The sequence below is a fragment of the Dysidea avara genome, chromosome 1 (assembly GCF_963678975.1).
Source record: "Dysidea avara chromosome 1, odDysAvar1.4, whole genome shotgun sequence".
Classification (NCBI taxonomy): Eukaryota; Metazoa; Porifera; class Demospongiae; order Dictyoceratida; family Dysideidae; genus Dysidea; species Dysidea avara.
Genome location: NC_089272.1, coordinates 42,379,158 through 42,390,465, shown reverse-complemented (window position 1 = coordinate 42,390,465; position 11,308 = coordinate 42,379,158).

The window sequence follows — 11,308 nt, the reverse complement described above, 5'->3', positions numbered from 1 at the left end:
AGGGAAGTGACTGACCATGAATGCTCTTTTGTATTCTGCCCACTAGCCACATAACACTCAATAACAACAGTACTTGCATTATTAAGTCAGTGTACTAACATGGATTTCTTGGCTAAGGGTATTGCTAAGATTGGGAAATTGGTTTATGCACCAAACTGCCTGGACAAGATAGGGTATATGTGCTTGTGCAATAGCGAAGATCAAAATAACAGCCTACCATACTGTCATTTTCCAACCAGTCACAACAACTATAACCAGATTAAAAACTTTGACATTATGACCTATCAAATAAGTTCCCAATAAACACTGCATATGTAAACTACTTACCATTATGCATCAAATTGACCACACCACACGTTGGTCAGTTGTCCTAACTATTCATGTAAAGACATCACTTATTGAGTACTAAGTAGGCTAGCTGATTTTCATACTATTGGGATACCTCAAAGTTTGCCACAACATATTGAAACAGAACACTGCACTAGGTTCTTTGCCAAGCTGGCAGTATCTTATACATGTATGGCAACCACCAAACAGATATGGATATTCATGACAAGCTTGGGCAAGCTTACTGAAGGGGGAGCATGTGTAAGAGACTCATTTGCCATTTTCTGCATACACACAGAGCAGATTGCACTTTTGTAAATTATTGTTGTATCATACAGGTATACACTTACAAAATATCATTGTGTCATGCTCACTTACACTCAACACATTCAATTGTATTATTGTATCATGCTCACCTATACACGGGACATTGGAAACAGTGGAAATTGAAAACTGAAAACTGAAATGGAAAAACTGAAACTGAAAAAACTAAAATTGGTCAAAACTTCATATTAACAGGTACCTCTTAACAAAGACCACCTCTGTAATAAGACCACCTGTATAATAAGACCGCCTCTCGTTATAGTAGTCATGTCAAGTAGGTCCAACAATAAGGCCATTAGGTGTACTCATAATGTAATAAAGTATCAATCAATCAGACAGTACTTAAAAGTTAAAATGACAGCTGCAGGGTTGTACATAAGGATATACTATCTCACCATACCAAGACCTAAAGTCCATGGTCATGTCACAATGAAAATGGGGTAATTGCATGCACAACTACTCTGCTGATACTAGATTTGATAATGGATTTCTCATGAATTGTGCATGATTTAAGAGTTGCATAGTTAAATTAATGATCTTGGACTTTGTGTCTTGGTAATAGTTAGACACTCGTGATAGGTGTCTTCGAGGATTTAAAAACCTGTCAATAATTACCTGCGCCTCAGTAATTACTGATGTCACCTCAGGTTTTTAAATCTTCGAGGATGCTTATTACGTGTGCCTAACAATTATTAAGACACAAAGTCAAGAATTATTAATGTTGATTTTGTAACTATGCAACTCCTAAATCAAGCATAATAATATTAATGAGAAATCCATTATCAAATTTAATTATGTATGCAATTGCTCCGTTTTCATTTGTGACATGGCCATGGACTTTAGGTCTTGGCATGATAAGATAGTATATCCTTTTGTACAACCCTGCAGCTGTCATTTCAACTTTTAAGTACTGTCTGATTGATTGATACTTTATTACATTATGAGTACACCTTAGCTATATTTTTGGACCTACTTAACATAACTACTATAATGAAATGGTCTTATTTTAGAGGCGGTCTTATTATAGAGGTGGTCTTTGTTAAGAGGTACCTGTTAATATGAAGTTTTGACCAATTTTAGTTTTTCAGTTTCAGTTTTTCCGTTTCAGTTTTTCAGCTTCAGTTTTCAGTTTCAGTTTTCAATTTCCACTGTTTCCAATGTTCCCCTATACACTCAGCACATTCTAGACAGCACCATGCTAATGTATACACTCAGCACATTCCAGACAGCAATTGGTAGAAGTATATCCTTTGATACTGCATTTTTTATGTGTTTATGATCACTTGCAAAATATGCAGAACAGAAATTTGATACAGTTAGCCAGCTCAACCCCAAGTACAATGTTTAACAAAAGACACAAATTTTCATTAAATTGATTTTAAAACCTCATTGAAATGTGCACATGATTGTATCTTGCTTTTAATTTCACAAGCAACCTGACTAAAGATAGTATCTATCTCCTTTTATAGCCACTGGATATCACTCATAGTGCAAGATGCCACTAAATAACACGTTTGACAATGTTGAATCAAATGTGCAGTAAAATGTAGCCATGCATGTAGATTGAAAGAGTTAAATCGGGTTATATTGCACTTAGGACAACTTGAAAAGTTTTAATGCCACTGGCTTTAGCTATGGTTGGCTGCCTATGATAATGTGGCCTGTATTAACACCATAGACAATTAAGTCCCCACAAATATTTCATTAGATCTCCTGCTAAGATTTGCTCAAATAGCTGTAACAACTGGTTCAGAATGGCTAGTGATTTCCCTTACCCTGTACTCCGATCTTCACCCTCGGTCAAAGTGGTCAAAATTGAAAAATAAGCCTTGGACCTTGACTTACCCTAAAATCCTCACTTGACTCTTGAGCAAATTCTTGCATATTTTCATAAAATTAGTTATGTTGTTACTCTAAAAGTATCAATTGTGGTATATACTTTACAAACGAAGCTTGTTTTTGACCTACTGCAAATTTCTTGATTGACTTTTGACTTTTGTTTTGACCGAGGACGAAGATCAGAGTACAGGATATATTTAAGTGCCACCCCATTCGTTTAATCCACCCATCTAGTTCAATTTCACGACTAGTCTCGCATAGCCAGGCCCTTTTCTTTCTTTTGTGTGGGGGCGGGGAAAGAAAAGGGTCTGGTGAACATAGTATATTGTAGCATCGTCATTGGGCTATCCCAAGATTGTGGGGATTCTACTGCGCAGTTTCTAGATTGTTGTTTGGTACAAATGACGTGATCTGCTGAATTTGCGTCCTGTTACCGTAGATATTTCAGTAGTAGCTATGGTAACAGGATGCAAATGACGCAAATATTAGCAAATCATGTCATTCGTGCCAATCAATCCTGAAACTGTGCAGTAGAATCCCCACCATCTCGGGATAGCCCAATGATGGTGCTATACTATGTTCACCAGACTTTTTCTTTCCTGCCCCCACACAAAAGAAAGAAAAGGGTCTGGCTACGTGAGACTATTTCATGATAATGCGCTGGACTAGTCACGCAATGTTCTTCCAATCTGGTTGACTTTTAGAGCTAAAGCTCTTGCTGTTGAGACAGACAATACCATCTCTTCTCTATAGCAGTGGTAGATACAGAGGGTTGCAATGGTTTCAACTGAAACCCCCTCTGAAAATTGCGCACCCCAAATTTATCTACGATTCAGGTCGGTAATAAAATCACCAATAGTTGTACTAAATGTATTATGTTGGGACTCTCTACTGGCCAAAACTCGATACATTTCAGTGGCCAATACAGGGGGGTTGCAATGGTTTCAGCTGAAACACCCTCTGAAAATAGCACGCACCCCAAATTTATTGACGAGTCATCATGTGGGTGATAAAATCGCCACGAGTTATATATAGTGTGTTATAGAAGGACTCTCTACTGGCCACAAACTTCATACTTTAGCCTTTGAGGTGACAATTACGGCTTTCTACAGCTGGTTGTGACCATTTTTTTTTTGGTCTTCAACTTACAGCTACATTGAAGTTAAGTGGAATCTGAAACCCCCTCTGAAAATTTCTAGATCCGCCACTACATTTGCCTTTAAAATCGATGAAAATTCCATTACGGCATTTAAGCGTGTTACGCACCTCTAAAAATAATTATTGTTATTAATGACTACAAGTGCTATTTTGCATCATAACATTTTGTGAAAGCTGGGAATGGTATTTAATCCTAACAGCCCCAGCTGGGCTATATACACTTCTCAGTCTGGGATCACAGTTATTTAACCTGAAATCCCCTCTGAAAATTTCTAGATCCACCACTGTATAGTCAGATATGTTGGTAATTTTTGGAGGTAAAAAAGCTGCTTCTGTTGGACAACGACAGTCCATGCCAAACAACAAATAGGATGGCTGAGGTATGTGGAGCGTCACAATAAGCCCAAAGGATTTCATGAATGTACTGATCCCATTGTGCTCCATGTGTTGCAGCTTGCTTCCTGAGCATAGAATTAAGGGTATGATTAAAGCATTTGACTGCTCCATTGCATTCAGGATGATGGGCATTGGTATTTAACTTCTCAATACCCAATAGCTCACATGTATCCTTCATCAGGTGGGATAGCAGATTAGTTCCTCTATCAGAGAGAAGTGCCTCTGGCACACCAAAGAGTGGTATAATCTCCTCAACCAATAGACGAACAATCCATACTGCTTTTTGATCAAACCATTGGCCGCTTTGTAAACAGGTTTTGAAGTACTACCACATACTTGTTACCTCTTGTTGTCATTGGTAATTCCATCACATCAACTCCAACTATTTGGAACAGGTATTCAGTGAGAGTGGGATGCAATGGAGGTCTCTGCTTCCTTCCAGCTCCTTGGACAATAACAAATTGGGGACAACTCTGAGCATAATTCATGGCTTCTTTATACATGCATCACCATTTGTATATCAGAGATTAGTAAGACAAGGTCCTGAAAAGTGTCCAGCCAGGTTATACTCTGCCATGACTTGCTACTGGAGGGTTGAAAGAACTACTACTCTGGGCATCTCCTCATATTTTTTCCTATGTAGTAAAGTATGTTGTCAGCCAGGGTAAACAATACAGATTCAGTTACTATTTCTTTAGCTGTAAGACCATCTTCTAGTAACTCACCATCTCTTAAATACAATATCATAGGCTGCAACAAACTATCATTCCAATGTTCATCAGGAAAACTTGGAGAGACATCTGTAGTGATTGGCGGATGGGATAAAAGATCACTGATATTGATATCATCTTCGCTGGAAATAAATGCCACTTAAACTTCTACAGTGCTCTCATCCTCCATAGGCGATGGCTGGTTGTCTAGATAAAGCATCTGCATGACAGGTGTTCTGTTTAGTTTGATAGACAATATAAATTTCTTGAATTCCGCTGCCATGTACCTTATTCCACCACCTGGCATGTTTCCCATTCAAATTGGTAGCACCCAATAAAACTTTCACTGCTGCATGGTCAGTATGTACTGTCACCTTGTGGCTATCGAAAATGCGATATTGCCCACACAATGGCTACAGTTTCAAGTTTTGTTGTGGCATAATTCTTTCCATTGGGTGACAAGGATCGACTAGCATAAGCCAATGGATGAAGTCTGGAGTCTTCCTGGAACTGAGATAGTATAGCTACTAGCATCAGTTTCAAGTGCAAAGTCTTTGCTAAATTGGGATATGCTAGTACTGGTGATATTAAAAGTTTAGACATCAATTCATCAAATGCTTGCTCACAAATAAAAGGAGCCCCCTGTCTTGTGAGACCATAAAGAGGTTGAGCAATTCTAGCATAGTTGGGAACAGTCTTTGATAATTGGAGGTAAGGCCCAACAATTGTTGCAATTTCCTCACATTAGTAGGTACTGGAAATTCCCTAACAGCATCTAAATTTTGGTGAGTTTATAAATATATATTTCTTAGGGTTCAACTTCATTAATTAGCATTTTAAAACAAGCAAATACCTTTTCCAAGTGCTCCAGGTGAGTTTCCAGTGATTGCAAAAACGCAATAACATTATCTAAATAATCTGCCATGAATTATCTGCTTCTGCCATCAACTGGGACAAAACTTTCTGCATTACTCTCTGAAATACTGCAGCACCATTCATGTCTCCAGAAGGCATTACCTTGAATTCATGTAACTCATGATGTGTGATAAAGGCCATCTTCTTCTGGCTGTCTGGCTGCAATTTGATTTGCGAATATCCTGCTGCTATGTCCAGTATGGTAAAACAATTGGCTTTACCCAACTTATTAAGGAGATCTTTATCGTAGGTAAGGGAAATAAATCAGCCTTTGACACTGCACTCAAACCTCTGTAATGTACACAAATGAAGGTCACCATTTCATTTTCTAACCAAGACTACAGAACTAGTCCATGGACTCTCCTTCAAGTTGCATCTTCTTTAACTAGTTAGCAATTTCTTGTCTGGCTGTATATATAAGGTATATATTCTATGGACAGCCTGCTTCTTGGGAGTAGAGTCACCAGTATCTATACTGAATTCAACCAGACTAGTTTCTCCTTGTTCTCATTCTTCAGGGGAAAACACATCATGGTGGCTAGCCAATAATTCTGATAACTATGAGCCCTCCTCTGGTGTGAGACTATGATTATCATCACATAATGACTTCATTTGTTGTCTCCTACACTGATTTCTCTCATTAGTAAACTGCTCATCCTTTGTAGATGCAGAGGTGTCAACATTAGTATCCACTGTCTCAGTACATTACACAGCTTGAACTTGTGAAGTAACACTTAACTTAGGAGAATTGAGTATACTTACTTCCTGAACTGTTCCTAATTCTTCTCCTTTCTTCAATACATGACTGGTTTTACTGGCATTTGATGCTACCATTGCAGCTATTCCATTCCTATCAACCTCTAACAAAGAATCTTCAATACACAACACATCAATTAGGTTAGGGATAGGCTCTAATAGTACTGTACCTCTATGTCCAGCAACCTCTACTGGCATTACTGCTGTGTGCTGCGGTGGTAGTTAAACAGTCTGTATCATCTTCACTTTGCCCCTTGGAGACTGATCTGCTGTACCAGTTTTCCTATTGTTCCCCAGTGGCCTGAAACTTGGGTGGTATTGAACGATTATCAGCAGACAGTTTCAGACAATAGTAGTGGATCAGGTGCCTTGACCTTCACATGACGTTTAAGACCTTAAACCAAGTTAATGTAGGTCGGGCTGAAGTTAAACAGTAATCCATCAGTTGAGTGAGTAGAAGTCTCAGCAATGTTACAAACAACAACACGACAAAAAGCTACTACATTGAAATTTCATGTTGGAGAGTGAGTCCTTGTCTATTTTCCACAAGATGAAACAGGTAAAATGAGAAAGTTATCTCAGCCATGGTATATTCCTTATAGAATAATAGTACGAAATGAAGAATATATATTTTCCAGATAACCACCAATCCAAATACATCAAGCAGAGTACAGAGATGTCCTGGATTTTTTCTTCGAAGATTTACTGATATGGGAGCAAACCACATGGACCTGGCTGCCCACCAAAGAAGGTACAGAAGAAACTAGAGCAGATCACTGCTATATTAGATAATCCATCATCCATTGATGCCAATAAGGATCCTTTAGCTGAGATAAGAATATCAAATGATTCTGATGGTGAAGATTCACAATGTATATCTGACAGCAGAGATCATCAAGTGATTAGCCAACAATCAAATGTCAGAATTTGAACCTAAAAAGTCTAACCACAGATACAACCTAAGAAAAAGAAGAAGAGTATGAGCTTAGGGTCAGGCTCAAAGTAGCATAGGGATATGTAATGTGGTACCCTTTTATAAGAAAATTCTAGACTGTTCTAGATTACTCCAGAATTGAACAATCAAGACTCACGGTAGTGAGTCGCGCGGCCAGTAAAGCAGAAACGCGTGCCGCAGACAATAAATGACGCTACCACTACGTGAGGATTTTACAAGAACGAATGCTGTCAAGTTCGGCCTTCCTGTAATCCACCCGTCACTTACGCTATCCCTCTGAAACTCTGGAGTTGAACTCATCGTGTCACTAGTAACTACCACACAAGCAGTGAAGCAAATCCATGCCGATTGTTTCGTGATCGAGGTTGCCGACATCAAAGGGGAAGTTTCATTTTTTATTTATTTTTTTTATCGCATGCGGTTAGACGCAACCGCAGGTGTATGCCTTGCGTTCCTTTGTGCATTCCGAACATTGATTGCCCTGCTATCGCTTCAGTATTCACTCAATCACCTCAAGATTCACATCATCGATTTCACCATACATGATTACCCTACAGTCGTGATTTCAGCACCAAACGAAGTTTCAGTCGTCCTCAGTCGTCCTAGAGGCCAAATACAAATCCCAAATTGTTGTTTTCCGCAATACTCGCTTGGCATGTAGGGCAATGTGTCTTTAAACTGTTCTGAAAGTTTCGTTCAGATTGAAACATTTGTTTTCGAGAATGGCTAGTTTGAAATTTGAATTTAGTCGCCCCCACGTCATTTGTTCTCTAAGAATTTTACTTGGAATTTAAAGAATGACGCAGAGCACAACTGCGGTCACTGGGTATTGATGAACTGGCGCTCTATGTAGTTAATCAGTACATATAGCCACCAAGAAGTGTGCTGCCATAGATTATAGTCCATAGATATAATCTATGGTGCTGCATACCATCCTTCGTTTTGAAATTAGTCGCCCCCACGTAATTTGTCCTTTAAGGGCGCGGCTTAAAGAATGACACAAGAGTACAACTGCGGTTACCAGTTGTTGACACAAGCTGTGAGTAATTAGCACATGTAGCTAGCTTAAAAGGAAGTGTGCAAAATCGCCTAATACAATTGTCACCATGCATTATTGCATTTTATAGCACCCCCACACAAAATTACACATGTAATTACAACATACAGAGGAGACACATGAATACCAAACACTTTTCACAACAATAATTTAAGAATTGTACAATAATCACTGTAATATAACTGCTATGCAAATGTTTTCCAGTGGCCCGCCATGGTAGCAAGTCTCACATGACAGCATGTATATTCATCCAAACACAATGGGAGTAACGAGTAAGTATGATGACAACAAGTTGGTATGACTCCATTTGTAGAATCCAGATGAGTGGGTGTGGCTCCAATATGTCTAAACAGTTAACAAACATTCCTGTTATAAATACGTGCTAGAGTTGCAATATAATAGTATAGTATTTAAATGCAATAATGCATAGTCTCCATTGCATCACTATCAAACGACGGAGAATATTGTTGCATCTCTAGTATGTACACTCTATCAGTACAACCTATCTTAATGGCCACTAGTATAGGAAGACAACCACTCTTGAAAAGCCAATTCCAATTGAGAATTTATACACTGTTACCTGCTGAATGAGTGAAGGTGGCAATAAACAAGTTCCGCCGTAATTTATACACGTGATCTGATCCTGTATATTCTGTCAGTGGATGAGATCCACTTGGCCAGGACAAAATGTGACTCAAGTGCCCTGGATGATCCATACTCAACCAACTTATGACCCAGTGGCACAATGGAACTGACTATTTATAGAGAATACAATTATATTTATTTCTAAGATGTGTGGATGTGTGGACACATTACAACACATTACATGTACATACAAGACATGCTACGTACTGTTTTAGCATTTCAAGTCACCACATTATACACGTACCAGTCAACAATGCTTCATAGTGCCCATCAGTAAACCTGAAGAAAAGTTACGAAAAATAAAAATTCACATAAGTACAATGAAACCTCATTAATATGGCAGGCTGTGGGACCAAAAAATTTGGCCTGAATAACAAGGTGGCCTTATTAATGAGGTCATAAGTAATGCTTAGCTATATTTGGGACCTACTAGAGGTGGCCAATATAATGAGGTGGTCTTATTAAAGAGGTGGCCACTAAGTGAGGTTTCACTGTACATATAGTTCACAATATTGTGAACAATATTAATGGTTAACAATATACACTGAAACCTGCAGGTCACTTCTTGTGGAAGATTGCTCTCTACACAAAATGACACATTCAGAGATTGTATTTAGATGGATGATACAGTAACGCATTGTGACTTCAATACTCGTGATGTGTCACTGCTAGGCAGCAACCATATACACGGCACTGCCACATCACACTTGCTCGCACACACAATTTTGCTAAAGATTTTACAAATTGATAATTAAGGGGTGTGGCCAGTGTTGGGCAAGTTACTTTGTAAAAGTAACTAGTTACATATTACATATTACTTACAACAGAACTATTTAGTTGCAGTTACATATTACCCATAAAATAAAGTAACTGTAATAATATTACAAATTATATTACTTTGTGTCCACAGCCTTAAGCTGTCACATGTGAAACTACCACCTTATCACGTGACATGATTGCGTTGTTGGACAATGTGCAAATCTTGGTTATAAGTAAGAAGCTAGTGAATAAGCTTCGTTCAGTAGGCCTCGTTACTTCGTTGTGGTTAGGCGTTACTCAGAGGATTACTAACGAGATCAGTAACTTCGTCACTTTTAGTAATAATATTACGTCATATTAGACTCGTTACAGTAATTATATTACTTAGGTAACGCGTTACGTTTGTAAGTAAAGTATCTTGCGTTATATTACCTGTTTTCATAGCGTATTTCATTATATTACTTTGTTACCACAAAAGTAATAATATTACATAACGCGTTACTTATGTAACGCGTTACTCCCAACACTGGGTGTGGCAACTAGCTGTTTCGCTCGCAAGACTGTGTGGCAGCTGTTTCCCTTCTGTACAAGTGGCCACCAAGACAGGTCCACTGTGGATGAAAGCCAGGCATTAGATATTTGGTATTTCATGTGTTGAAGACATTCCAGGGCTTCTGGTAGTCTCAAATCTCACCACAGTTTAACTCAGGCAGTGTTGTGGTCACCACTAAACTACTGGAATGCTGTGTTATGTTCATCTTATGCTTGGCTACTATATTGTAGAACTGAAATGGATACTCTGAAAAATATATCCTATGGATAATGACTTCATCACTTTCTTCATCAGGAGCTTATAAGGACCAATAGTGAAACTTTTTACACTTGGGGCTGACAGTCAACTGCCTATGTCTGAAGCAGTGCTTTTGGTGCTCTAACAGATTGGCTGCCCCCTTGCTGCCAGCACTCACTGTCTCATATGCTGTCATACACTAAATCCATCTCTATAGCCAGTTAGAACAGCATGCTTCTTACCTTTTTTAAGGCCAAATAATGCAGCCACCTCTTTATAAGGCAAGGTTAGAAAATTTTGTCCCTACGGCTTGAATAATGACCAGTTTTCACTGTACTATTAGTGATTAGTGATCATGGGGGATTATTTATTAAGATACTAAGATATACAAACGTTACAACCTCTAAATATAGCAGTAAATTTTTTACCCTGGTCCAATGTCTCGTAATAATCGTGACTTCGTGAGAGACTCTACTGTGACAAATACATGTTTATTATGATAAATTATGTGCTAATTGCCTTTTTACAATTAAGTTTTACAACACAAATACATGTATAGTTAAACTCACCAATTGCGACTAAATCACTTCAACACGAAAAGACAAGTAATGAGACAACCTTGGAGACAACAGCCACACAAGCCTATTCTGGTGCGTTTATTTAGTAATAATATAAAT